The sequence below is a fragment of the Panthera tigris genome, chromosome C2 (assembly GCF_018350195.1).
Source record: "Panthera tigris isolate Pti1 chromosome C2, P.tigris_Pti1_mat1.1, whole genome shotgun sequence".
Lineage (NCBI taxonomy): Eukaryota > Metazoa > Chordata > Mammalia > Carnivora > Felidae > Panthera > Panthera tigris.
Window position 1 is genome coordinate 53,123,248 of NC_056668.1, and position 26,866 is coordinate 53,150,113.

The 26,866-nt window shown below is 34.2% G+C and overlaps 1 long non-coding RNA gene across 1 annotated transcript; it reads right to left on the bottom strand.

Annotated features, from left to right (window-relative positions):
• On the bottom strand, window positions 1-26,866 carry LOC122230541. The gene is made up of 4 exons (XR_006207530.1): window positions 26,607-26,866; window positions 25,275-25,335; window positions 1,979-2,134; window positions 1-455 (listed from the first exon to the last, which is right to left on the bottom strand). It is a non-coding gene; the product is annotated as an uncharacterized LOC122230541 (long non-coding RNA).

A 26,866-nucleotide genomic window follows, 5' to 3' on the forward strand; every position in this document is an offset into this window, starting at 1 on the left:
GAACACTTAGCAGTTTTAATTTTTTTCTGTTATAAAAATTTTTGGTAAACATGAATACTCCTAATTAAACACACACAACTATAAATTAACATGATTCTATGTAAGTGTGGGTCTCTGGTCTCCTCACTATACAGATTTATAAATAAATGTATATCAATACGGTTAAGTTTCTTAATAAATATTGCCAAAATTCTCATCAAAGAGCAATATGACCCATTTACTCAATAAATTATTATTATTTTTTGTTGTTATGTCTCTTTTAACAAGTATGAGTCATGATTCTTGAGTCTGATTTCTGGATCACCAACAAGATCAAGTTTTTACACCTGAAAGATTAAGTTGCATCTGAGTTTCTGTAAATCGCCAACATAAAAGTCTCCTTGTATGTCTTCCTGACAGCCAGCCAGTCTCCACACATTTCTGGGAACTTAAAACTGTCACAAATCACCATCAGCCTGGATTGAAAAAGAACATACATAAATGTTTGTACCAACTTGGCAAAAGACTTGTTGCAAGGCCTTAAGATTGTCCAAATATGATTACTCCAATCATGACTCAGTCTCCCATTTATGAATGGAAAACAAAACAAATTTCAGTAGCGGTCAGTCGTCTTAAGCATAGCATCTGGATTAGACTTACCTTTTTACAATAAGAAAGATCACCATAAATAACTAGTATGTGATTGAATCTGTGGTCTGAGTAAACTTGTGAAAAATTAACATACTTGTGTGTGTATATCTGTGTGTGTGTGTGTGTGTGTGTGTGTGAGAGAGAGAGAGAGAGAGAGAGGGAGGGAGAGAGAAAGAGAAAAGAGAGAGATGGAGAGAGAGTTTTGCTACATTCCTTATCTATCACAATCAGATATTGGTAAGATTAATGAGAAGTCATCCATAAACTATTCCAAGTTGCATGGGGGGAGTTAAGGTGAAAAATATCAATTAAAAATGTCTTTTGCATTTCACTAGTCATTTTGTTTTGTTTTGTTTTGTTTTGTTTTGTTTTGTTTTGTTCCTGATCAGACTGGCCACGACTTGAACAGCCAAGTAGAGGAAAGAGAAGTTCATAATACTGAAAACTCCTGTATCAGGTCCCATTTATACAATTCCTCAAGTTTATTCTAACAGCAAGTTAAAATAACCTGGGAAGCTAGCATTACCACGTTCTTTTTACGGATGAGGAAGCTGGGACACAAATAGGTTAATTTACTTTTCCGGGATCACACAGCTTAACAGTGATGATATGACATTCAAATCCAAGTCTGCTGAACTGTAAAGTCCACATTCTTTTCATTAAACAAGTTTGAAAACTAATATAAGAGAATCCAAAATGCAGTATAAAATATACAGAACTGTTTCTCTTACACAAGCTCCTAGGATAAAATCAAGAATTAGGTTGAAATAAATGTTATTTCTAAATTCTATTTGAATATTTTTTATTTTGATTCCTGAGTGGAAAACATTACCCATTCCTTTGTATAATTTCCAGTCTAGATAATTTAGGGTTATATTAAATGCTCTATTGAGTAAAAGACTATTTCATACATAAAGTTTATTTTCTCTACAACTCAGTTGTAATTGGTCACAATAATTTATATTTAATTCATGTATTTTTCTTTAGTGTTTAGTCAATTATTATGCTGCCTTTGGATTAATCATATTTTTAGGAAAATTTCTCCAATCTAGCATTTGGCAGTGCAATGGATTAAATAGCATGCCCCAAAAGATATGTCCAAGCCCTAACCCCAATACCTGTGAATATGACTTTATTTGGAAATAATGTGTTTGCAAATGTTATTAAATTAAACATCTTGAACTGAGATCATCCTAGATTTATAGTCAGCCCTAAATCTAATGACTGGTATCCTTATTAAAGAAAGAAGAGGTAGATTGGTTACAGAAAGAAGATGATAGGAAGATTGAGACAAGGAGTGGAGTGAGCCTCTATAAACCAAGAAAATCTGTGGCTTGCTAACTCTTACCAGCGGCAAGAAGAGAAGCATGAAACAGATTCGAAAAGCCTCTGGAAGAAATCAACTCTGGTGATGTCTTGCTTTCAGTCTTCTGGCCTCCCAAACTGTGAGAAAATACATTTCTGACGTAAGTCACCGAGTTTGTGGTTATTTGTCACAGCAGCCCTAGGGAATGAATACAGGCAGTTTAGCATTTTCCTTTTAAAACAGAAAAATACATTTATCTGAGCTATCTGCCCCAGTTTATTTCAAAGATGGATCTACAATGGCTTCTTTCTATTCAGATTGGTATTTCAAATCAGTATAAGTTTCATAAGTGACTCTCCTGTTGAAAAAAGTAAATTTCAGCCAAACATAATAAATCTTATGACATAATTATAGGATCTTATGGATCTGAAACCAGAAACTTTCAACAACAAGATCAGTGAAAATGCAAGACAATTATAAATACATTTATAATAAATTCAGGATCTTTAAGTAAATTTCAGAGAAAATTCCAAACATTTGTAATGGTAACATTAGAATATTTATAATGCTTGAAGTTCTTTGCATTTACTGTCTCATTCAGTCCTTACAAGGACTCGTACAAGCACTCTTATTATCTCTGACATTTTGATGAATAAATTGAAGAAGACAGGTTAATAAATTAGTGCAAAGTTATACAACTGAGATATGATTAATCAAAAAATTCAAACCTAGGTAGTCTGTTCTTAACCTTAGTTATTTTATTCATTTCACACATCTGCAATACCTGATTTTTCAAAAAGTGGAAAGTGCAAACACCAGTTACTCAGAAAAATTTTTTACAACTTTTTTTTCAGTGTCTATTTATTTTTGAGAGAGATTGCAAGTGGGGGAGGGGCAGAGAGAAAGGGAGACAGAGAATCCAAAGCAGGCTCCACACTGTCACCGCAAAGACTGATGTGGGGCTCGAACCCATGAACTGTGAGATCATGACCTGAGCCAAAGTTGGACGCTCAACTGATTGAGCCACCCAGAGGCCACATTTACCCAGAAAAATTTCTAAAGAGAATAATTCAAAGATGGAACTTATTAAATAAAATAATGCCCAAAACATAAAATGCCACATGCATTTTACAGCTATTTGAACTGAAATAGGGACTCGATGGATCTTCTGAGTAGACTCGAACTAGGTATATGACTTAAAACATTATTTCTTGAGGCGCCTAGGTAGCTCAGTCATTTGAGCAACCAACTCTTAATTTCGATTTAGGTCATGGTCTCATGATTCATGGGGTTGAATTCTGAATTGGGCTCTGCCCTGACTGTGCAAAGCCTGCTTGGGATTCTTTCTCCCTCTCTCTCTGCCCCTCCCCCATTCTCTCTCTCTCTGTCTCTCAAAATAAACAAACATTAAACAAATTTAAAAAAAGATTTCTTAAATGTTTTATTTAGCTTTTTAATGCCATGTTAAATTCTTCTCCTGCTGTGTAAAAGGCTGGCATTCCATGGCAATCATGAAGTCTTTATACCAAACCCCTGAATTGGTGGTGACTGGCATTGAGCCTACCTCTAAATGTATCCTTGATATATGATCACTAAAGATGATGGAGGTATCAGAACAAACTTTAATCTGAAACTGGCTACGAATGCTGAAACTATCACTGGTCACTGAGGTTAATCAGAATGTTCTCTAATATATATTAGGTAGTATTTTACAAAATAGTATGGGGGAGAGAGGGAGGGATAATGGCAATCAGAGTTATGAGACTCTAAATTATTGCATGATGGTGTTAAATTTAAGAGCATATGAATTATCTGGCCTGATCTTCTGCCACCTTCTTAACTCCTTTGTCTCTTTATAAATAATAAACCCATGAAAAGTTTGAACTCATGAAATAATGGCGAAGTGTTGGGTAACTTGAATGCCTTTATAAAGTGTAGGCATTACATATAGATTTTAGCAACTTTTTTTAATTTGAGTATAGTTGACACATGATGTTAGTTTCAGATATTCAACAACTCTGTATGTATGCTAGGCTCACCACAAATTAGCTACCATCTGTCACCATACAATGCTATTGACTATACTCCCTATGCTCTGCCTTTCATCCCCATGACTTACTCATTCCATAACTGGAAGTCTGTATCTCCTACTCTCCTTCACTCATTTTTGCCCATCCACACCAACCCCTCCCCTCCAGCAACCATCAGTTTGTTCTTTGTATTTATGGGTCTGTTTCTGCTTTTTGTTTGTTTATTCATTTGCTTTATTTTTTAAATTCTACAGATAAGTGCAGTCATATAGTATTTGTCTTTCTCTATCTGATTTATTTCACTTAGCATAATACCGTGTAGGTCCATCCATGTTACTGTAACTGATCTTGTAATCTCCTTTCTCTGTAATCTACCATATTTCTATAAAGCTAAATTTTCTAAAATTCAGATCTAATAAAAACACTGACATTTTAAAATCATTCAGATTTTCCTATTTATGAACAAGATCACTTTGAAACTCTTTAGAGTAGTTAAGTGTGTAAAGTATGAAATCAAAGACTGTGAGTGGGAATCACAACTCTGCATTTACCAATTGAGCAGCCTTGTACAAATTATTCAATCTCTCTAAACCTCAGTATCTTCACCTGAAAAATGGGGGATCCTAATAGTACCTACTACAGAGGGCTGTAGTTATAATCAATAGAGAAAACATATGCTAACTGCTTATCCTAAGTGCTTGCATAATCAGTTCTCAGTTAGTAGTAGTAGTTTTTAATGGTTGTTATTACTATTATACATCATTCACAATCTGGGCTTATCATACCTTTACTAAACTTATTACTCACATTCATCTGCCTTTTTCAAAATAAACCATCTAGTTTCACATTTCTTTGTAGTGTTACCTTTGTCTAAAATTTCCTTCCTCATGACATTCACAGCATTCCTGATGTGTTAAACTTCTGGTGCATTTTTCAAGAACCAATCCAAACATTGCTTCCTCGGAGAAAACTTGACTAGGTAGAATTCCTGGCTCCCTGAATTGTGCTAGCATAGCATTTGGAAATATTTCTCTCTTAGCACTTCTCATGCTGGATCACAGATAATTGAGGGAGTCTGTCCTTCCTAATGTCAGAGAGTCTAGCCTTCCTACTAGACTAAAGCTAGGGCTTGGTCATATTCATCCTTTCCAATACCTGAAACATTTGCTAGCACATTGGGTAGTAAGTAAACATTTAGTCAATGAAAGCAAATTAACCTGTTTGCACTATTCCAAAGCCCATTTTGGTACTAGTTTTTGCTCCAGTAATGGAGAGGTGGTTTATATCAGACTAATCCCCCCACTAAAAACAACTATAAACCCTGAAGCAAACATTTGAAAAACCCCAACTATTGAAGGCACGAGGGAATGTCCAAAGGCAAGCTAGAAGTGGAAGTGATACAATCTAGAAAGAAGAGAATTACATTGAAGGAAAATCTATGTTTATATGTTTTTCCCCCCCGGAGCATTTTGCTTCTGTGTGACTGGAGCCGTCTGAATTCAAACACAGAACCAAAGTCTTATTTGTTTGAAATCTCAGGAGATAGCTTTTAGGACTGCTGGTAGAGCTAGAAATGGAAAGGAAAAGTCCAGAAATGAGGTAGGCACAGAGGTGAAATCCCTGAAATTTTAAACACTGACTCAACCTTTAAATTGAACACCCATAGAACAGACTCCAAAAACACAGCATCAGGGAATATGGGTAAAACTGAAAAAAAATAGCAGGTATTTTAGCTGCTAGCCACAACAAAGGAGACAGAGCTTGAAGTTTTAATCTTGTTCTGTTAGAAGAGCTTCATAAGCAGTTTGGGCATTCCATTAAAGCCTCAGGATAGGTAAGCCTTAAGAGAAAAGTTACCAGCCCAGGACTAAGAATACCCTTAAGACTAAGAGCAAAATCAAAACAAGCCATCTTCCACATAAAACCATCCAGATGAAACTAATCTTTACCCATATAAAACCAATCTTTCATATGTGCAGGATGATCTACTTTTAATTGCCTGCTAGAGCAAAATCAACACTCTTCAAAGGAAGATAATAGAACATACAGTATCTACAGCATATTATCCACAATGCCCAATATACAATTAGCTATCACTAAACATACAAGGAAATGGGAAAATGTGGCCCATAGGTCCCGAGAAAAATAAATCAATAAAATAGACCAACAAATGAAAGCAAGCTGCTATGGATTACCTATAGGTAAATTTTTATTTTGTTTATTTTTAAGGAATATTACCAGAAATAAAGAGGGGCATTTTCTAATAATAAAATGGTCAATCTTATCAGGATGACATAACAATCTGAAATTGATATGCACCTAATCAAAGAGCTTTGAAATACCTGTACCAAAATCTGGTAGAACTAAAGGGATAAATAAACATACCTACAATCTGGGTATGAGGTATTTTAACACTGTTTCTTATTAACTGAATAAAATTACTATTCAAAAATATTAGTAAAAATACAGACTTAAATAATATCATCAACTATTTTAATCTAATTGACATTTAAAGAATATTATACCCAATGTCTGTGGAACATATATACTTTTCATGTGTAGATGGAACATTTATCAAAATAGAATACATGCTAAACTATATGTCCTAATACAGCTCAAAAGAATAAACTTTTCAGCACATGTGATCTGATAGTAAGGAAATTAAATCAGAAGTCAATAATCATAAGTTACCTGAAAGGGCTCCAAATATTTAGAAATTAAACAAATACTTCTGAATAACCATAGGTTAAAAAAGAAATCCCAAGATAAATTGGAAAGTATTTTGAATAACATAAAATAGAACATATGAAATATGCAGGATGTAATTAAATCAGTAGAGAGATACAAAATTATAGTTTTAAATGCTAATATTATAAAGGAAGAAAAGTTTAATTTTTTTAGTGTTTACCTATTTTTGAGAGAGAGAGAGAGAGCACCAATGTGTGCAGAACTGCGAGCAGGGGAGAAGCAGAGAGAGAGGGAGACACTATCTGAAGCAGGCTCCATGCTGTCAGCACAAAACCTTACATGGGGCTTGAACCCATGAACCATGAGATGATGACCTGAGCTGAGGCTGAAGTCAGATGCACAACTGACTGAGCCATCCAGGCACCCCTAGAAAGGAAGAAAGATTAAATAAAAGTATTTTACTAAAACCACTATCTTATAACCATGTTCAACAAAGTTTTCTTTGTTTTAATAATACCTCCAGGATAAATCCTATCTCTGACTGAATCCAGAGTCCTAAGATTCCTAGCTTCTTCATGGAGAAATCTGTTCTAAGCATAACACTCAGTAGCAGCCATAGTCAAACAATCCTAGATAAGTGAAGCCACACAGCAACTTTATTTTTTTTATTACTTATATTTTAGAGCACAGAAATTAATTAAAGAGGTTATGGAACACTTATCTGCACCCCCCTTCCACCATAACACCCGTAAATAATCTTACATATGTGCATATACACACACAAATATGTCTTACAAAGTAACAGAATAAAGCCATCTTTCCCGTTGTGGTTAATAATCAAAATCCTTATCATGGTTGATATTTCTTACATTAGAATGTTTCTGTATCACTTGAAATTTGAAAGTTCTGCTTTCTTCTACTTCTTGTACCAATTGGTACAGGGAAATAAATTTTACTATGTGGATCTCCTTTTAGTTAGGCATTCTGTTATTACTTTCTTATAAAAAAGGTACCAGCTAATAAAAATATAATCACATATTTAGTCTCGGTTTTTAGGCATATTTTAGACTTTCATGTATTCACAAATGCAGACTGAATTCACTAAATTCACAAAAGCATAGCAAAGAGTTTATAACTCAATTACCTATTTGCCTGGAATCTCAGAGAGAGTAAATGAAAATACTTATTACAGACGTTTCCTTTCATGAGTAGAATCAATATTTTTATTATTTTTATATTTTAAAAAATGGATTGGTTATCTATAAAAACAATTATATCCTTAAAACAAAAAGAAGACTTCTAATTCATCCACATCTAGGAAGTCATGATATGTTCTCTAAATTTATTTAAAAAAAAGCTTTCAAGTGCTTAAGGACAAAATATTCTTAAGAATTTAGAGCTTTATAAACATATTTTTTCCTTTGTCACTCTAAAGTTGTGCTATAAGAATCTGTAAAATCATGTTTCAGAATGATTTACTTTATCATCACAGAATGATAAAAATCTAGTCTGTAAACCTACCAGGTTTAACTTGGTAGTTTAAGTTAACCAGGTTTAACTTAATGAAACCTACTTGTTTCATTAAGGATATGTGTTTTCTTGATCTGTTAGCGTCTTAGCTGGAGATAGTATTGAAATGTATACAGGACTGCATATTGTTTTATTGTCTTCTATATGCATCTTTGGGCTTGGGGTTCAGACAGACACCACTGTTCTTGTGTAATGAATTAACTAATTTGTTGTTGTTGTTGTTTCATTCTAATTTCCATTCTCTAAGTACTACTATCTATTTTTCCAGGTCCTTAGTACTTGTCAGCCAACTTCGATTTCATCAATATCTGCAAACTATTGGCCCAACTTTTCCTGCTTTCTTACCCCCTCAATGCCCTCACTCCCTTACTCAGGTGCAGCTCAGTGATCCATCATGATCATCATACTTTTAGATTTCTCTCTCTCTCTCTCTCTCTCTCTCTCTCTCTCTCTCACACACACACACACACATACACACACACACACACACACACACACACACACACCCTCCAGTTTTTTTCTATCTCCTCGGAATATACCCAAAAAAGCACTACTCAAGTTAAACCCAAAATTTAGTAAGTCTTATGTCTGGACCCCAACACATGAGTACAGATGGAAGAAACAGAATCTTCTTGCTTGGACCCACTTTAAATTCTTGAGCCCAGATTTCAAGTGGGCACTTAACATTACATAGCCATGATTGTACATTTCACTAGTAAATTTGTTTTCCCATCTTCAATATAATAATTTAATGTCAAACCTCCTAAATTTTTTCCTTTCTTTTTCAGTCTATGATCTCAATTTGTATTCATTGAGGAAATACAATAAGTATTACCTCATTTTTCCTCTACCAAATATACAAATCTTTTTCTATATTCAGATGCTATTTTCTCTTTTATTTTAATTAAGAGTTGTCCCTGATCCTATATAATATTAACATCTCTACTTGGATACTAGATCCTAGAGCTTCTCATTTGCTTAAGGACTTCATCTATTTTCTTTTCTGTCTCATCAGTGTACTCTTTCTTAAACTTATATCCTCCTTCATCTATCATTCCAACATGTTTATCTTTGTATCAAAGCCCTTTTTTGAAAATACTTTCTGTACACTAAGTAGTAAATCTATTTCTACCATTTCAAACTATTCTGATGTGTCTTTCTTCCTCCTTCTTCACTGAAATTACCTTAATGATTACTACTTCCTTATTGTCCTTATTGTCCATTGTTTCCAATGGAAACATATCTGTTCTCATTCAAATTTCTGTCCCAGGCAAAATGGTTGCCTTCTCTTTAAGCTTTAAAACTTCATATCCTTGTAACTTTTCTTTGTGACCCTTAGCTTTTTATTGCACAAAATACCTTTACGCAAAATATTGTAGTGCCCCGGGATTGGTTTTGAACCCTGTTCTTTTTGTCTATTTTCTTCCGGAATAATTATATATCCATGGATTTAAATAGCACTATATACTCTGACTCCAAAATTTCTATCTCTGTTTTGTTCCCCTCAGCATTACACTCATACATTCATTTGTCTACTTGACCTTTCCACTGTGATTTATAATAGGCATTGTTGGCTTTTGCTTATCTTCAAGATTCATTGTAAATGTTAACTTCTAAGAAAAGTCATTCTATCTAAAATTCTTTCTATCCCATTACACTACTTTATTTACTAAAAGATGCTTATCATGTTTTGAAATAAGCTTATTTATTTATTCTGTCCTTTATTTGCTTACTTTCCTGTTCCATTAAAATACAGACTCTTTGATGGCAAGGTTTTTCTCAATCATGTTTTTCTCTGTATCCTTAGCACCTAGAAGAGTACTTAACACACAGAAGGAACTCAAAATATTTGTTCAAGGACACTTAGAAAACACATTTGTGAGTTGAATTCTAATATTCATCAATACTAGTATTCATCAATTCTAGTGAGAGTTCTATTGATTCATTAAACTGGAAATGTTATAGTAGATTTTAAATAACTTAAGGTTACAACTTACCTGTAAGCGTAACACTGCAGCATTTATTAGCACATGCCATTGGCTTCAAACTCCCGTCTCTCCACATCTGATGTGGTAGCACAGGTTACTTTTAGGCATAAGTATAAATTGTCTTCACACTGTTTCTTGATATTTTTAAATTTAGGCTACATTGTCTTGATAAGTAATTATATTTTATAAGTTTTTAGACCCTATTATCACAGTAAAGTAATTCTTTTTCATTTATATGCTTCAAACCAAGAGTTTGGATGGGACTGGATTTGATATCCACCAGTCAAGGTGGCTGAAGTGAAAATCAGCTTCTGTGAAGACTTTTAAAAAGACCATGTATGAAAACTGCATAACTAATAAATTAATCAGAATTTGATGGCAACTTCATTTCTATTTGAATACATATGATGGCAGAGATTATGAACTACACAAGTGTTACCAAGCATATACTCATGAAAAAATATGACTTGCAGTATGCAGAAGTATAGTTTTCTGTTTAAGGTACCTGGCTTTATGTCACAAATTTAAGATAATACAATGCCATCAAAGATCCTAAAACACAGTTTACTGTTAAAATCTTAGGTACTTTGTTGTTCTATTTAACTTTATAAACTATATGTTCTGGTTACAATTGATGACTTTGGTATTATTGAAGATTCCGAACAAAATTAAGCACAATCTAAGCAAATGTACTAAATAATAAATAACAATTAATCCCTCTGTGTGGACCAGAGAGTAGAATTTGAGTTTTGGGTTTTTTTAGGGTTTTCCTTTTGTTTTGTTTTGTTTTTTGTTTTTCTTTTTGATTTTTCATTTGTTAGCAGCCTGTTTAGCATCTTACCTACAAACTATCTGGTGAATAATTACAACCTAAAATTTGTGGGGTTAATACTTCCCAGAAGAAGATGAAGGAATATCTGAAAATACGAGATTCAGAAACTATCAGTTTTTTGTTGTTTATTTCAAATTCCATATTTTTCATCTCTTTCAATTCTGATTGCATGAATAGAGCCTTTAACATTCTTTAAAATTAACCCCACATTTCCAAATTTGTATTAGCCCATGGAAATCTTTGTAGGCAGTTAACCTTGAAACATTCAAAAATCACTGAACACTTATACTAAGGAGATGGTCTTGAGACCTGAAAGAAGAAAGTTCAAGACATAAATGGAATAGAATATAATCCAGCTTCATTTTTTTTATTTGTATCTATATAGAAACAATAAAATCTTTCTTTAGTTCTTTGATGTCAAAGTGAGCAGAAAATGCAATACCTTGTACCAAATTCCCTCCTATGATTTCCATTACTCATGCGGATAATGAGGAATTAAGTGTGGTTTCTGTGTATAATAGAATGGTTTCTAAAATGGATCCATCAAGTAAAATATTGAGAAAATACAGATTTACCACACATCTTACCTTGTAATCAACCTCTGCTCATCTTTTTAGTATTATTTTTGCCTTTCTCTGCTCTTCCACTCAATGCCTTACCTTTACTGAAATAATTTTTATACCTCAACAATATTCTCTATACATTTTCTTCCATTTTATAGCCTATTACCTCTGCCTGACCCACCCCACTCTCAACACACCCCAAATGTTCCCCATAACCCACCTCTTTTCCTGGCTTAGCTACTACTGCTTTTCAGCTAAGGTGTTGCTTCCCTCTCTGTCTCATTCCCTGCCCAGTCGGGGTCAGATGTCCCTTAAGATAACACCTGGACATATCTCTTTCATGGCACAAAGCACATATTATTTTAACCTTATAGTTCTTGTTTCTCTGGATCTGAAGGCAGAGACTGTGTCTCATACATTTTTATTCTGAGCTCCAAACTGTTATGTAACTGTGCAGTGCATGATGATAATTAACTAACAAGTGATTACTTAATGAATGAGCTCAAATGCATAGGTGATAACACAAGCAGTGACTAGACAAAGGACAGAAGCAGTCAATTCACCCAAGAGGAAATAAAATTAATTAAACATACCTTGTTTACCATGCAAACTAAAGAAGTGAAAATTAAAACAAATTTTGTGTTCAGGCACTTATTCAAAGATAAACTATATTGATGACATTATTCAATGATAGTAATTATGAGATAAAATGAGATCGTCAAATATTACTAGTAGAAATATAAATGAGAAAAAAAAAATTAAAATTATAGTAATGAATGCTGAGAACCATAAAAATGTTAAACACCATTTGACCCACTTTGGGAATTTATCTTCGACAAAGGAATCAAAGGAAGGAAAATCTCCAACTCACGTCCATAAATTCCAGACACATCTACTCAGCTGTCAATTAAACATCTCTACTAGGGCATTTGGCAGGCATTCAAACTCAACATGTTTGAATTAAACCCATTCTTGCCTGGAAACTTGGCTCCCAGTTATAAGCTAGGGAATATTCTTTTTTAGTTAACAGAACCACCACTCACCGAATTGCTGACATGAGAAATTTGGGAAATATCTTTTAATCCCTCCTCTCTACTTCACTTGGCTCATCCGATAAAACACAAAGCCTTGTCCACTTTACCAACTCCATTTCTTCTTTCCATCATCTCATCTATACCTTACTCCAGGGGTCTAGGCTCTCTAACTTGAATTGCTTCTCTTGCACCCACTCTTAACCAATCAGTTTTGCATAGTACAGATTCTTCTTCTTTTTTAAAAATTTTTTAACATTTATTTATTTATTGAGTTATTGAGTTATTTATCTATTTCTGTGTATGTGGGGGAGGGACAGAGTGTATGCAGGGGAGGGACACAGAGAGAAGGAGTCACAGAATATGAAGCAGGTTCCAGGCTATGAGCTGTCAGCACAGAGCCTGACACAGGGCTTGAACCCATAAACAATGAGATCATGACCTGAGCTGATGTTGGAGGTATAACCACTGAGCCACCCAGGCACTCCAAGATTCTTCTAAAATACAAATCTTGTAATATCACTGTCCTGCATAAATCTTTCCAGTGCTTTTATGCTAAGTGAAGTAAGTCAGGCAGAGAAAGACAGACACCATATGTTTTCACTCTTATGTGGATCCTGAGAAACTCAACAGAAGACCGGGGGGGAGGAGAAGGGGCAGGGAGGTTACAGAGAGGGAAGGAGGCAAACCACAAGAGACTCTTAAATACTGAGAATAAACTGAGGGTTGATGGGGGGGAGGGGAAAGTGGGTGATGGGCATTGAGGAGGGCACCTGTTGGGATGAGCATTGGGTGTTGAATGGAAACCAATTTGACAATAAATTTCATATTAAAAAAAAAGAAGAAAAGAAAAAATCTTTCCAGTGTTTTCTAGTGTTTAATGTTCATTGCTCCTTAACTTGGCTTAAGAGGCCAGCTGTTATATAATACAGGGCTCTCCTTTACTTCTATTGCTATGCACCACCCAGGTTCTCTAGTTCCTCTGAGACCTTGTGCTCAATTTACCTCGTCTGTTTGGAAGGGTCTTCTCATCCCATTTCTCCTTCACCTACTCATCCGTTAGGTTTGGACTTAGTTGTTATTTCCTTCAGGAAACCTTAGCAGACAATATTGCTTATCACCATATATTTTTCTTCTGACAACATGTGTGGCAATAAATAAATTTGTTAATTAATAATAAACTAACTTCCTGGCCTATTGGAATTCAGGAAGGCTGACATTATTTCTTTCTTGCCGGCCACCATATCCTTAACACCTAATGCACTAAGACAAATGAAATATTTATATATTAAATTAATAATGCAATCACCAAAAAATTAGTTTAAAAAGAGAGAGAGATCAGACAAACAACAATAAAAGCAATCACATTCAATGCTGTAAATGAGACTGGGTAACCATATATTTTTGGTAGAAATGTGAACTGCTACAAACTTTTAGATTAACTAAACTAGCAACATGTACTAAATTAAAAAAAAAACATTTGTTTTTCCAAGTTTTTATTTAAATTCCAGGTAGTTAACATACACTGTAATACTGGTTTTGGGTACAGAATTTAGTGACTCAACACTCACATTCAATACCTGGTGTTTATCACAACTAGCGCTCTCCTTAATCCCAACATATTTAACCCATAGCTCCTCCTCACACCCACCACCCCTCTGGTAACCATTAGTTTGTTCTTTACAGTTAAAAATCTGTTTTTTGGTTTCCTCTCTCTCACTCTCTCTCTCTCTCTTTTTGGAATCTTGCCATTTGCAATGATGTGGATGGAGCTAGAGTATTATGCTAAGTAAAATATGTTAGTCAGAGAAAGACAAATACCATATGATTTCACTCATCTGTGAAATTTAAGAAATAAAACAAATAAACATAGGGTGTACTAATTTTTTTTTTTTAAAAACTCTTCCTGGGGTGCCTGGGTGGCTTGGTCGGCTAAGCGTCCAACTTCGGCTCAGGTCATGATCTCACGGTCCATGAGTTCGAGCCCCACGTCGGGCTCTGTACTGACAGCTCAGAGCCTGGAGCCTGTTTCAGATTCTGTGTCTCCCTCTCTCTCTGCTCCTCCCCTGTTCATGCTCTGTCTCTCTCTGTCTCAAAAATAAATAAACATTAAAAAAAATTAAAAAAAAAACAACTCTTCCTGTTCCTTGGAGTAGTACTCTCAGTTTTGGAAATCTATCTGCAAATATAAAAGCTTCAGTATAAAAGGACCTATATACAAAGGATTTTTGAAAACATTGTATAACCACCAAAACTAAAACTAAAACTAATAACAGATTAAAATATTAACTTTTGAAACATATGTATGTTTATCATTAAGAGAAACATAGAATTGATATTATACAAATAAAGTATTATTGTACAGTTATCACAAACAAGAAGATAGATGTACATTATTGACTTGTAAGGATATTCCAAGATATACTGTCAAGTGAATACAGCAAAGTTTACTTGAAAAAAATCAACAACATAAAAAATATGGATAAGTATACATACATATATGCATAAAAATGTGTAGAAAAATACACAAACAGCATTAGTTAACATAAAGGGTAGGATTTCAGAGTACTAGGGAAAGAATATTAAATTTCCCCTTATAAATTTCTATCATTTGATCTACTACAATAATATAATGGAAGAGGGAAATGCCCAATTTGAGTAAGATGAAAGGTACTAAGAAAATAAATGGTGATTATTCAATTTTTTACAAGTATCTTGAAATGTTTTACATTTTTACAATATGTATTTTGAAAATTGGAAACAAAAGAATGATGTCTTTTCTCTATCAGTCAAAACTGGATCTCTATATCTCTTTGGTCATTTGTTTATAAAAAAATTCATTTCTGTATTATTCCATACCTCTTTTTATCTAACCCAAATCTCAATCTTCCTAAATCCTTCTCCTGACTCTCTAAAATTCCCCTACTTTGGCTTGACTACTTGGTTCTTGAGCACACTTCCCTCCCTGAAGTCTCTCTTCATTATAGGCATTTATTCTTCCACATGCTCCATACTTCATACCAGACAGGGTGGGCCCCTGGTTTTCCCCACTCCTGCTTGTACAGTTTACTTCTTAATGTTGTAAAAGAAGTAACCAAAAGAGGAAAGAAAAAAAAAAGAAAAGAAAGAAAGAAAGAAAGAAAGAAGAAAGAAAAAGAAGAAAGGAAGGAAAGAAAAAATAGAGAAAAGAAATAAAGAAAAGAAAACGCTTGATATTCCAATAACTCAGTCCCAACCACACTTTCACTCCAAACATGAATATTCAGTTACTTACCGCTGTATCACTCATCTAAATCTTTGATATATTCCAAACTACAATATTGGTCTCTCACCTCAACTTCCTTTTAGTCCAGTCTCCTTCTATGAGTAAATGGCACTTCCATCTACCCAGTTGTTTATACCAAAAATGTGGGAATCATCATTTATAACTCCCTCTGTCATCCTTCGTATCTAATTAGAAACTACTTCCAAAATATATCACACATTCAATTCATGATAATAATCTCTTAGATTATATTCTTCACTCAATATCTGTTACAGAATTATACATATATACTTTCTTTGCAACATGATTCTGTACCTCTCACTAGAGTAGCTAGACTACATTTCCCCACCCAATGTTTTGGTTGGCCATGTGATTTGCTTTAGATAAAGGAATGCAAACAGACATAATATATGCCCCATCTGACAGGGGCTTTTGGCTTAGACTTTTGCACTTCTTCCTGTCAGCCATGAAAAGAACATTTCCAGGGAAGCTGGTGGTCCCAAGAAAGAGATTAGACACGTGGAACAAGTCAATATCCAATGCTCAGGGAAAACCATTGAGTCCTCAGTCTACCTGCAGACTCATGAGTGATAAAAAATGTTGGTGATCTCTGAGGTTGTTGTTGCACATCACTGCAGCAAGATATTCATCTAATACTCTATCTTAGTCCAATACTCTGTCTCTTATCTGGACTGATAAAAATGCAATAGTCATTTATCTGGTATTCAAAGTCTTCTGCAGTGATTCCCCACAGAATAGCCAGAGTAGGTGTTTTAGAAATACAAATTCAATCATAGCACAATCCTTAGAATCACTTAGTGGTTTTTTTTTTTTATTGCACTAGAATATAATCTAACTCTATAAAGTCCTGGTGATAAATTAATAGAAATATACTTCAGATTGCATGTGGAATTGCTAGTTAATTTTAGGGGAAAAAAACATTTTTTTTTTCACGCACTAAATTTCAACCATAAGAAAAATGTTCGTGTTTGTTTGGTTCCTTAATTATGTGGAGCTTTTTCCATGTTAGGTCTCCAGTGAAATCTGAAGCTCTGCCTGGGTCTCTGTCTCCTGTCCTGCATGGTCTGGCTTATGCTTAATTATTTACCAGAATTTAGCTCCAATTCTATCTCAGATATTAAATTTACCCCATCAGTTTCATATCACTTCATATCACTTGCCAATATTTGCAATTACATATGTATATTTATTCATAAAATGTCTGATTTGTTTTTCTTCGAAAGATTGGAAGCTTCACTGGGGTAGAACTTTTCTTTTGTTCATCCATGTACCTGGCAAATTAATTTGTGTCCGAGTTCTTGAAAGTATATTGTTTTTGTCATATTCTTGATAATATTTTGTTCTTGCTGAGTTTCTGTAATTGTATCCAATACTGATTAAGGATGGTATTCATTTAAATAATACCAGAAAGATAAACTTGAATGACTTTTTATTTCTCTGGTGGTTAGACCAAGGAATGGGAATGGCTGAATAAATATCTAAAGGGGAGAAAAAAACCATCAAGTGATTTTAACACATATCTTGAAAATATAAAGGTAATAATGATCATTTACTATAGTCAAGAAAAGGAGCAAGCCTTGAGTATAAGAATCTGCATTATTTAATTCTATGATTGCCCCTTCTTGAAATGATGATCTTCAGTCACACACACCTTGGGGAAGTTAGCAATGTAAATGCACCCATAATGATTTATTTGAAAGTTTATCTGGAAATCCTTCCTGATTGAAGAACATCAACAGAGGAAATATTCAGACTTTATTAGGTGCTTGATAGTTCTTATGGTTGGTAAACATTATTAATCTACTCATGTACATGTTGGTTCAAACCTAGCCCATCCTATCTAAAAACTATTACTCTCCCACTGTTATCTGTTCACAGCACACATGGACACTACTCAATTTATTTCCAGACCGCAGGTAACTACATTGCAATCTTCTCTCTCAAGAAAAGAAAGTATTGCAGAATTTATGACCATTAGGATATTACCAACGTTCTATACTTTCACATAGATTCCAAAATATAATGGAAAACACTGAATTAGGACTAGAAGAAATTTGATTCTCTTATCTCCTCTTTCCTCTGCCATTTCCACACTAGGAAGAAAGTTCTTTTATTTTTCTAAGACTCAAATTTCTTTAAAAAAAGAAAAAAAAAGGAAAGGAAAGGAAAGAAAAAAGAAAAGAGAAAAGGAAAGGAAATATTAAGAAAAGGAAAAGAAGAGAGGAAAGGAAAGGAAAGAAAAAAAAAAGAAAAAAAGGAAAGAAAATAAAAAAGGAAAGGAAAGGAAAAGGAAAAGAAAAAAGGAAAGGAAAGGTAAAAAGAAAAGGAAAAGGAAAGGAAAGGGAAAAGGAAAGGAAAAGAAAAAGAAAGAAAAGAAAAGGAAGGAAAGAAAAGAAAAGGTGGGAAGGAAATCTACTTTCTTTACTTATTCTTTTTTATTTATTCAAAAAGCCAAATAAATCAGATAACACATGTAAAAGTACTTTGCAAAATTTTAAGACTAGTATTATAATAGAGTGCATTATTATATGCTTAATTACTAATTACTCTTATCTGTCTTGGCCAGGTTTCTGGTCAGACATTTTAACCGAATTGAAATAATTAAAAATATATGTACTTTAGGAATCGATATTTTCTGAAGTTGCATGACTCTAACATGGTAGACTGAAATTTGGCCCATTTTATTAAGAGATTTCTGTCAATTACTACTGTTGTGTGTACACTTTTAAAATTAATACATTCCCATTAAAAAAACTATATAAAAGGGTTCATTTTTAAGAAGCTTGTTTGTGCCTCAGGGGAGCATCTGTCCTGTTTCCCTTTACCATCCTCCCCTGTAGGTAACCTCTTTAATTAGTTTCTGTTATAAATACCCAGGCTTTCTTTATGTAAACACAAATAGGAATATATATATTCCTGTGTGTTCTACAAAAGTTAGCAATATTCACTAAACTTACTTTGTTTTTTTTTAAAGGTTTAATTAGACTTTATTTTTAGAAAAGTTTCAGATTTCTGGAAAAATTGTGAAAATAATAGAGAGTCTCATATACTCCTGTTATTAACATCTTATATTAGTACATTTGTTACAGTTAAGGAGCCAATAATGATACATTATGACTAACTGAAGTCCATATATTTTTAAGATTGTCTTAGTTTTTTGAAGGAATTCCCTCATTTTGAGTTTGTCTAAAATGTTTCTAATGGTTAGACTGGAGTTGCCAGTCTTGGGAAAGAAATCCACAAAGGGAAGCTGCCATTTTTATCATATCATACCAAGGATATGTGCCATCAGTATGACTTACCACTGGTGATGGTAAGCTTTCTCCCATGGCTATGGTTTGCTTGCTGGGTTTCTACATTGTGAAGTTACTCTTTTTTCTCCCCCTTCCATATCATATGTAATTTTTGCTACATGAAATATACTGCAAAGGTATTTGTACACACATATTCTGAAGTATTACATCCTGGATCTAATTAGATTTTTGGATCTTGTACCTTTGCATTACGATACTTTTGGCCTACATTCTACATTGTCTGAGAGCAAGAGCACTACCTTGATTTTCTTAATTTGCATTTGCCTGAATTACCTAATCCATTTTTTATATTTAACCATTCTGAATCTATTTATTTTAGATGTATCATTTTTCTAGAGTAAAGCATTGTAACTTACCCTAAAAATATTTTTTTTGAGTTTATTTATTTGTTTTTTAGAGAAAGTGAGAGAGAGAGCGTGTAAGGGAGGGGCAGAAAGACAGGGAGAGAGAGAATCCCAAGCAGGCTCAACACTGTCAGTGTGGAGCCTGGTGTGGGGCTTGAACACATGAACCTGTGAAACTCATGAACTCATGAAAACGTGAAATCAAGACCTGAGCCAAAATCAAGTCGGACGCTTACCCGACTGAGCCACCTAGGTGCCATCCATCCTAAAAATCTTTTGCTTCTAATACTTAAGCCCATTTATGTTTACTAAAAAACACATATGGCAGTATTTCAGATTTTGTCTCATACTATATAACAGGTAGTATTCAAAACAACATATAATGCATTAGATATGAACATTATATAATTTATGTACATGTGAATACATATATAAACATGTCTAAATTACACATGTATATATGTGTGTGTTTGTATGATTTTTGCCTGTTTTTATAGTTCTGAAATTTTGGAAGTCTTGTATTTTTGTTCTAGTAGTAAACTTTACACTTATACTTTAATACAACACCCTTAGACCCTGCTCTTTAAGATTATTATCTACTTGCTATCTCTTATGAATTGTTAATAATTATGCTACTTACTGAATTAATACTTTTTCTCTTATATGTGCTAAAGTCTCACTACTTGAATAGTAACTTAAATGATATTCTTTGACCCCCATCCTCACAGATGAAGACTCACTGGGCTTATTCTGGTTCCAATATTGCTCCCCCTTTCTCTCAATTTTTATTATTCTTTATATCATTTCTATGCTTGAGAGCACTTAAAATTTACACTCCTTTTTTTTATTCTTATCATCACTATTTTTTTTTTTTGCATTAGATCTGAAATTAAATATATTCAATGCTTACTGCCAGTTCTTTTGCTAAAATATCCTCGGTTGGCTGGACCGCTAGTATTTTTTTCAAGGAGAGCTTAGAAAAACAATATTCCCAGCATTCTTGCATAAAAATTCTGCATTTGTAGCCTTTATGTTTGAAGAGCGACTTGCTTAGATAGAAAATCCCTAGCTCACATGTTCTGAGAATCCTACGGTGTACACTCTTTATGGGAAAAGAGATGATGGAGTTGAATACTTACTAAAAATAAATTTCACAAGCATGACTTTAGTTCCTATTATATGTCAGGTGCTTAGTTAGGTACCAAGGTTATTTAAACTAAAAAGCAAAAAGCAAAACCATAACTGCCTTTACAGACCATACAGTCTAAGAGAGGAGTATGTCAAAAAATAATTACAATATAGTCCAAGAGAAACTAATAATAGCCAAAAACATGAAATGTTGAGTTAGCACATTTAAAGCATCTAAAGAACACATAAAGCACCTAAAGCACAGATAAAAGTACAAATATTTGTACAAATAAAGATAATATGTATTCTATTTAATAGTGAAAGTGAATAAATGAATTTTAAACATCAAATTAATATCAATGTGCAGTGTTCTCATTATAAATAGTTATTTAATATATATGTATCCATTAAGTTAAAAGTGTTATTTAAAAGATGTAGCAATAGGGGTGCATGTCTGGATGGGTAGAGCAAACGACTCTTGATTTCAGGGTTGTGAGTTCAAGCCCCATGTTGGGTGTGGAGCCTACTTGAAAAAAATAAAAATAGGAGCACCTGGGTGGCTCAGTTGGTTAAGCATCCGACTTCAGCTTAGGTCATGATCTCACCATTGGTGGGTTTGAGCCCCACATCAGGGTCTGTCCTGACAGCTCAGAGCCTGGAGCCTGCTTTGGATTCTGTATCTCCCTCTCTCTCTCTCTGCTCCTCCCCTGCTGGTGCTCTGTTTCTGTCTCTCTCAAAAATAAATAAACATTTAAAAAATTTTTAAGTAAATAAAAATAAATAAATAAATAAATAAATAAATAAATAAATAAAAGATGTAGCAATAAACAGCTTTATCCCCCACCCCCACCCCACTCCTCACTTAGTGCCCTTTCAGAGCATCTCTGGGGCATGTGTCCTTCCTTTCCTCTCCATGAGCTCTCTGACAGGTCCCATGATTGTTCCAATCACTCTCATTAATTTATTTATTTAAATATCTCCTGAGCATCTCTCACTTGATAGGTGTGGGTGATACAGCAAGAAACAAAACATAAAGCATAAACAATGTTTAAAGCTTTATAATATAGTGGTAACAAGTGATCTAGAGAAATGGGAATAAAGATTGGCTTGAATGTGGGGGTGATTTTATGTGGGCTGTCTGGGAAGTACCTCTGAAAGGTGAGATCTGAGACTGGAAGAAGTCAGTAAGCCAGGAGAATATGCGTGTGGATGAAAAGTATTCCAGATGGAACTTCAAATGCAAATCTCTATGGAAGGAGCAGACTCTGTGTGTTCTTGGAGCCTGTAACTGACAGAGTAGAGGAAAATGACATCAAAGAGGTATCAGGGCCAGATCATGTAGGGCCTTACATGTCAGGTTAAAAAGTTTGGATCTTTCTATGAGAGAAAAGGGAAGTAGTTGAACAGTTCTGAGTAGAGGGATGACAAGATCTGACTTTTACTTTGACAGGATCACCCTCAGCTATTATATTGAAAAATGGACAGTAGGGGGCAAGAATTAAAACAAGAGGACTATCATTAAGAGGCTTTTAAATGAGTGCAGGTGAGAAATGATGGCAACTTGGGGGAGTGTGCCAATGATGAGTTCACTGGGAAGTAGTCAGATTCCCGATATCATTTGCAGATGGAGCCAACGTGATTTCCTAATGAATTGGATAAAAGATGTCTGAGAGCAACTCAAGAATGACTTTAGAATTTTCTGACCTGAACACCCTGTAGATGCTGTATACTGAGATAGAAGAAGACCAATATAGAAACGGGTCTAGTGGACAGACTGAGACCAAGAGTTAAGTTTTGGCCATGAGTGGGAGAGAGCCAAAGCATAAGAGACTCTTAAAAATCTGATGGGGGGTGGGAGGGAGGGGAGGGTGGGCGGTGGGTATTGAGGAGGGCACCTTTTGGGATGAGCACTGGGTGTTATATGGAAACCAATTTGACAATAAATTTCATATATTGAAAAAAAATAAGTTTTGGCCATGAGAAGACAGTGAACATTCAAGGGAACAAGTTGAATCTATAATAAAGTATATGTGGGGCTCAGGTGATTGATTTAGGATAGTATAGGAGTCAGTTTCAGTTATAAATGTTATTTAAAGTCTTGGGACTAGATAAATTCTCCTAAGAGGTGAGTATAGTTGGGAAGGTAAGTGCAAGGATCAAACCCCAGAGCACTTCAGAATTTAGAGGTAATTTGGGAAAGCTACATAGACTAAGAAGAAATTTGCCAATGTTTGGAAGTCATCTGTGATCTTGATAAGAGCAGTTTGTGTAGAATAATTTGGATGAAAGTTTGGCTGATGTGAGATTCAAAAGAGAATGAGCTGGCAGATAGTGACAGCCCTTCTGTGTTTTGCTGTCAAAAGAAGTAGACAAAAAGCTCTCCAATTGGTGTAGTTGTAAAAAGGGAACGTTTCAGTCACTAGACTTTCATTCTATGTATGATGAAAAACTCCCAGTTCTGACCCATGTTAGCCTTGGAAAGGCTTTGGTGGAACAAGAGGGTATGGTTGATGTCACTCTTCTGTCTATCTCTACTACTCCACTCCATTAAATAAGCTACTTCTAGGTCCAGAGGGTGAAAAAAGAAGTAAGGAGAAGGAAGGAATTGTAAGGGAAAGAAGAGATGATACTTGACCAGCAATAATGGACTCTGACTTTGGTCTTTATAGAGCATGGAAGGTACTTATATTTGAACTGCAGGCTTGAAAAACGTTCAAACTTAGTCCCCATCCCTTCACCCCCCCACCCCTGCTCTGGGATAGGTCTGGTTTCCTAAATTCAGATAATGTCTCTTCCAGCTTGTCTTTTACAAATATTCTCTCTGTACCTTGGTTTTGAGCAGTTTACTACAGACAAATTCTTTTGAGCCAACTTCCCACCAAGTGATTTTCTTTGAACTAAGTTCCTTTAAGACCACAGGATGACCAAGATCTGTGCAGCTTTGCTCTTAAATATCTTGAGGAAAGCAGACTTTTCCTAACTCCAGCTTTCTCCTTGTTCAATCATCAGAACAGCTAAGCAGCCAGGCAGTCTTAACCTTCTAGACTTTTCCAGGCTGAGGTGTAAAGCCAAGGTTACCCTCTGATAACCTGGCCATTTTCTTTGCTATATAATGTTCCAAGGGTAAATTGAAAAGTTCTACTTTGGAGGATGAACTAAATACTGATAACTTATTTATAGTGCATACTATGACAAATACTGTTCTAGAATTTTTATTCGTATTAAAAAATATATTGCTCAGAGCAACCCTTTGAGGTAGGAACCCATTTTACTCACAGGGAGACAAAAGGAATAGATAGATAGATAGATAGATAGAATCTCCACTTTTAAAGTCAGAAGAAATTCTCAATGTTTGGTTGATTTTCTAGACTTTTACTTATATTTCAGGCAAATTCCTATCTAATATTGAAATGCAAGTATAAGCAAGATGTACATTACTTAAATGAATTCTTACTTTGTAATTCTATTAAGTAAATATATTTTACAAATTTAAGAAAAAGCATATATTAGATAATGGAAAAGTATAATGAAATATAGCACTTTTATTTGCAGTCTAAATTCAAGGTATCAAAATATCATGTGAGTCATCTCAGAGGCTAGTATTATGCTAATACCCTATACACTTTAGCAAGTAGATGTTCTGGCTTCAAACTGTTTATCTTTTTAGGCTTATCTCCTGAGGAACACTGAGAAACTTCCATAGTAAATGCTGCCAACACTACTAATGGCCTATCATAAAAAATAAGCAAGGAGAAATAAATAAAGTCAATTCAGCCATCTTCCTCCAAAACTTCAAAGCTTATATCAAAAATTCACAACCAGATATAATTTTTAAAGCAGTAAAACATGGAAGTGTCCAGGAGCAGACAACAAGCATAGCATAACACATTACCTTTTCCTGTAGAAAATCCCTCTAGATCAATGTCAGTGTCAGAGTCACCTCAATGGATTATTTTAAATGTGGAAGGTCATTACCCATTTCTGGAGAGTTGGAGTCTTGAGGTCCAGGGTGGGGTCAAGCTGGTCCCTAGTTGATTCTAATTTTGACATGTACTGAAGCTGTCTAGCAACTAGAATAATTGTTCTCAAGTCTTCAATGTTCTCTGTACCATCTACATGAATACCATTTGGAGGTTCAATAACATTATTACTTTATATTAAAAATAATCTTTTCATTATTATATATATTTTTTCATTATATATATATATATACATATATATATATTAGATAAATTGATAATAGATAAGATAGATAGACTTTTACATACCCAGCCTACAACTGATGGAACATTTCATTAGCCATTTCATGGTTTTGTATGCACACATTCACAGTTTTGGACTGCAAACTAAAACACCATTAAAATTCAGCATATGCTTCTCCCATAAAGTACTGCAGTATAAATGATTTACATTTAACAATTAAAAAAATAATGTTTCAGAGTATCTATATTTCCAATGAGGTGTTATAAAAGAGCATGCTGTTATCTACAAGAATACTGAATAGTAAAGAAGTATTAGTATCACTGTACAAAATAAAGAAGAAATGGTTTTCCTTATATAAAACCATAAGAAGCCATGGAGAACATGAAAAATAAGATACCAACCTGGTATGTGAAATCTACACTGAGTCTTGAACAATGAAAGTTCATTTGGAAATTTGGAGATCTGATCAGGATGTTGAAGAGGGAAAGAGAAAAATAAAACAACTTAGCAGAAGACAAGTGTAAAGTTGAAATGTTATTTTAGCACGTGAACTTCTGCAGAAACTCACATTAGCTAAAACTCAATTATGTAATCTAATTGTTTCTTGTGACACTTAGCTTTAAAATATTGATCAGTCATTAACAACTTAATTTGTAAGTACTTGGAACGCAGTAGGTAAAGACCCACACTGCAGGGTACAAACTATAAAATATGTGTGGCTGATCCATTTAGCCATCATCCTTCATGATTATCAAGAAAATGTGCTCAAGTTCATTTGTGACTAATTGGCAAACCCTCATTACAAAACAAAAACTATCCTTCCATTTTGAAAAATTTCCTTAACTGATTTTTCACTGGAACCAATTGCTTCTCTATCCTAAAACCTTTTTTTTTTTTTTTTTTTTTTTTTTTTTTTTTTTTTGGTCAAAGGGAAGCTTGCTTCCCTTTTTTTTTTTTTTTTTTTTTCCTTTCTGTGCTTAGGAACAAAAGCAACAAAAAATGATCAATATGGCAATCAAGATGATTCAATAAAACACTTTTTCATTTGTCTGCCACCAATGAATGCCACAGTGACCACCACAACAGGAAAGAAAGAGGGGGAAACTCTAAGGCAGTGTTTGAGTTAATTTGCCAGTTTTAACATTTCTTTAGAAAAATTTGGTCCTTTGGTTCAGATACACAGTTCATAGTTCCATCAACTGAAGCTGTGCACAGATATACAGGGAGAAAATGTCTCGTTTCAGGTTAACTTGGTTTTAAACTCACAATGTGAATTCTCTATTTGAAATGTAGCTAGTTTTGTCTAGTCTAAATTGGGGATATGTATCATTGTCTCCTTTTGCCTCAGGCCAGGACTGGAAATGAGATGTTTCATTTCAGTGCATTTTTTTTCCAGCTGAAATTGTGTAAATAAATAGATTGGGAAAGATTTAATGAAATCATCAATAGCCTGGAGCCATCTATTGGCCCCATGCTAAGCATTTGGCATAATCAACTGTCTAAGAGATTGAAAGTCTTACGTACTGAGATTTAAGGTTATCATGAGCTCAGAGAAGGGGGAATCTAGGAAAGGTTTGGCACTAGTATCTTCATATACATGAGTTAGGTCAGATGAAGTGATAAGTGATCCAGGGCACTTTAACCAATAAAAAGAAATCATATGGATAATTCAAATATTAAAATTCAAATTTTAACAGTAAAGAAAAGCTACATAAGAATTCAAGAGAACTTACTTTTCTTCTGATTTTGTTAACAACTGGTTACCTTTAGATAAGCCACATGATTTCTCTATGCTTCAGTTTCCTAGCAGGAAAAAATGTTGTTAAAAAAGGACTTTTACCCTGAACATTAAGGATTGCAGACACAACAAAGAAAGAAAGTAATAAAAAATGGATCTGAGCAGTTCATCCTTGCATCAGCTGGAACACTATTGCATTTTTCTACTGCATCTTACATTTGCATTGGAAGGAGTCCAGTTGCTATAAAATGTTTG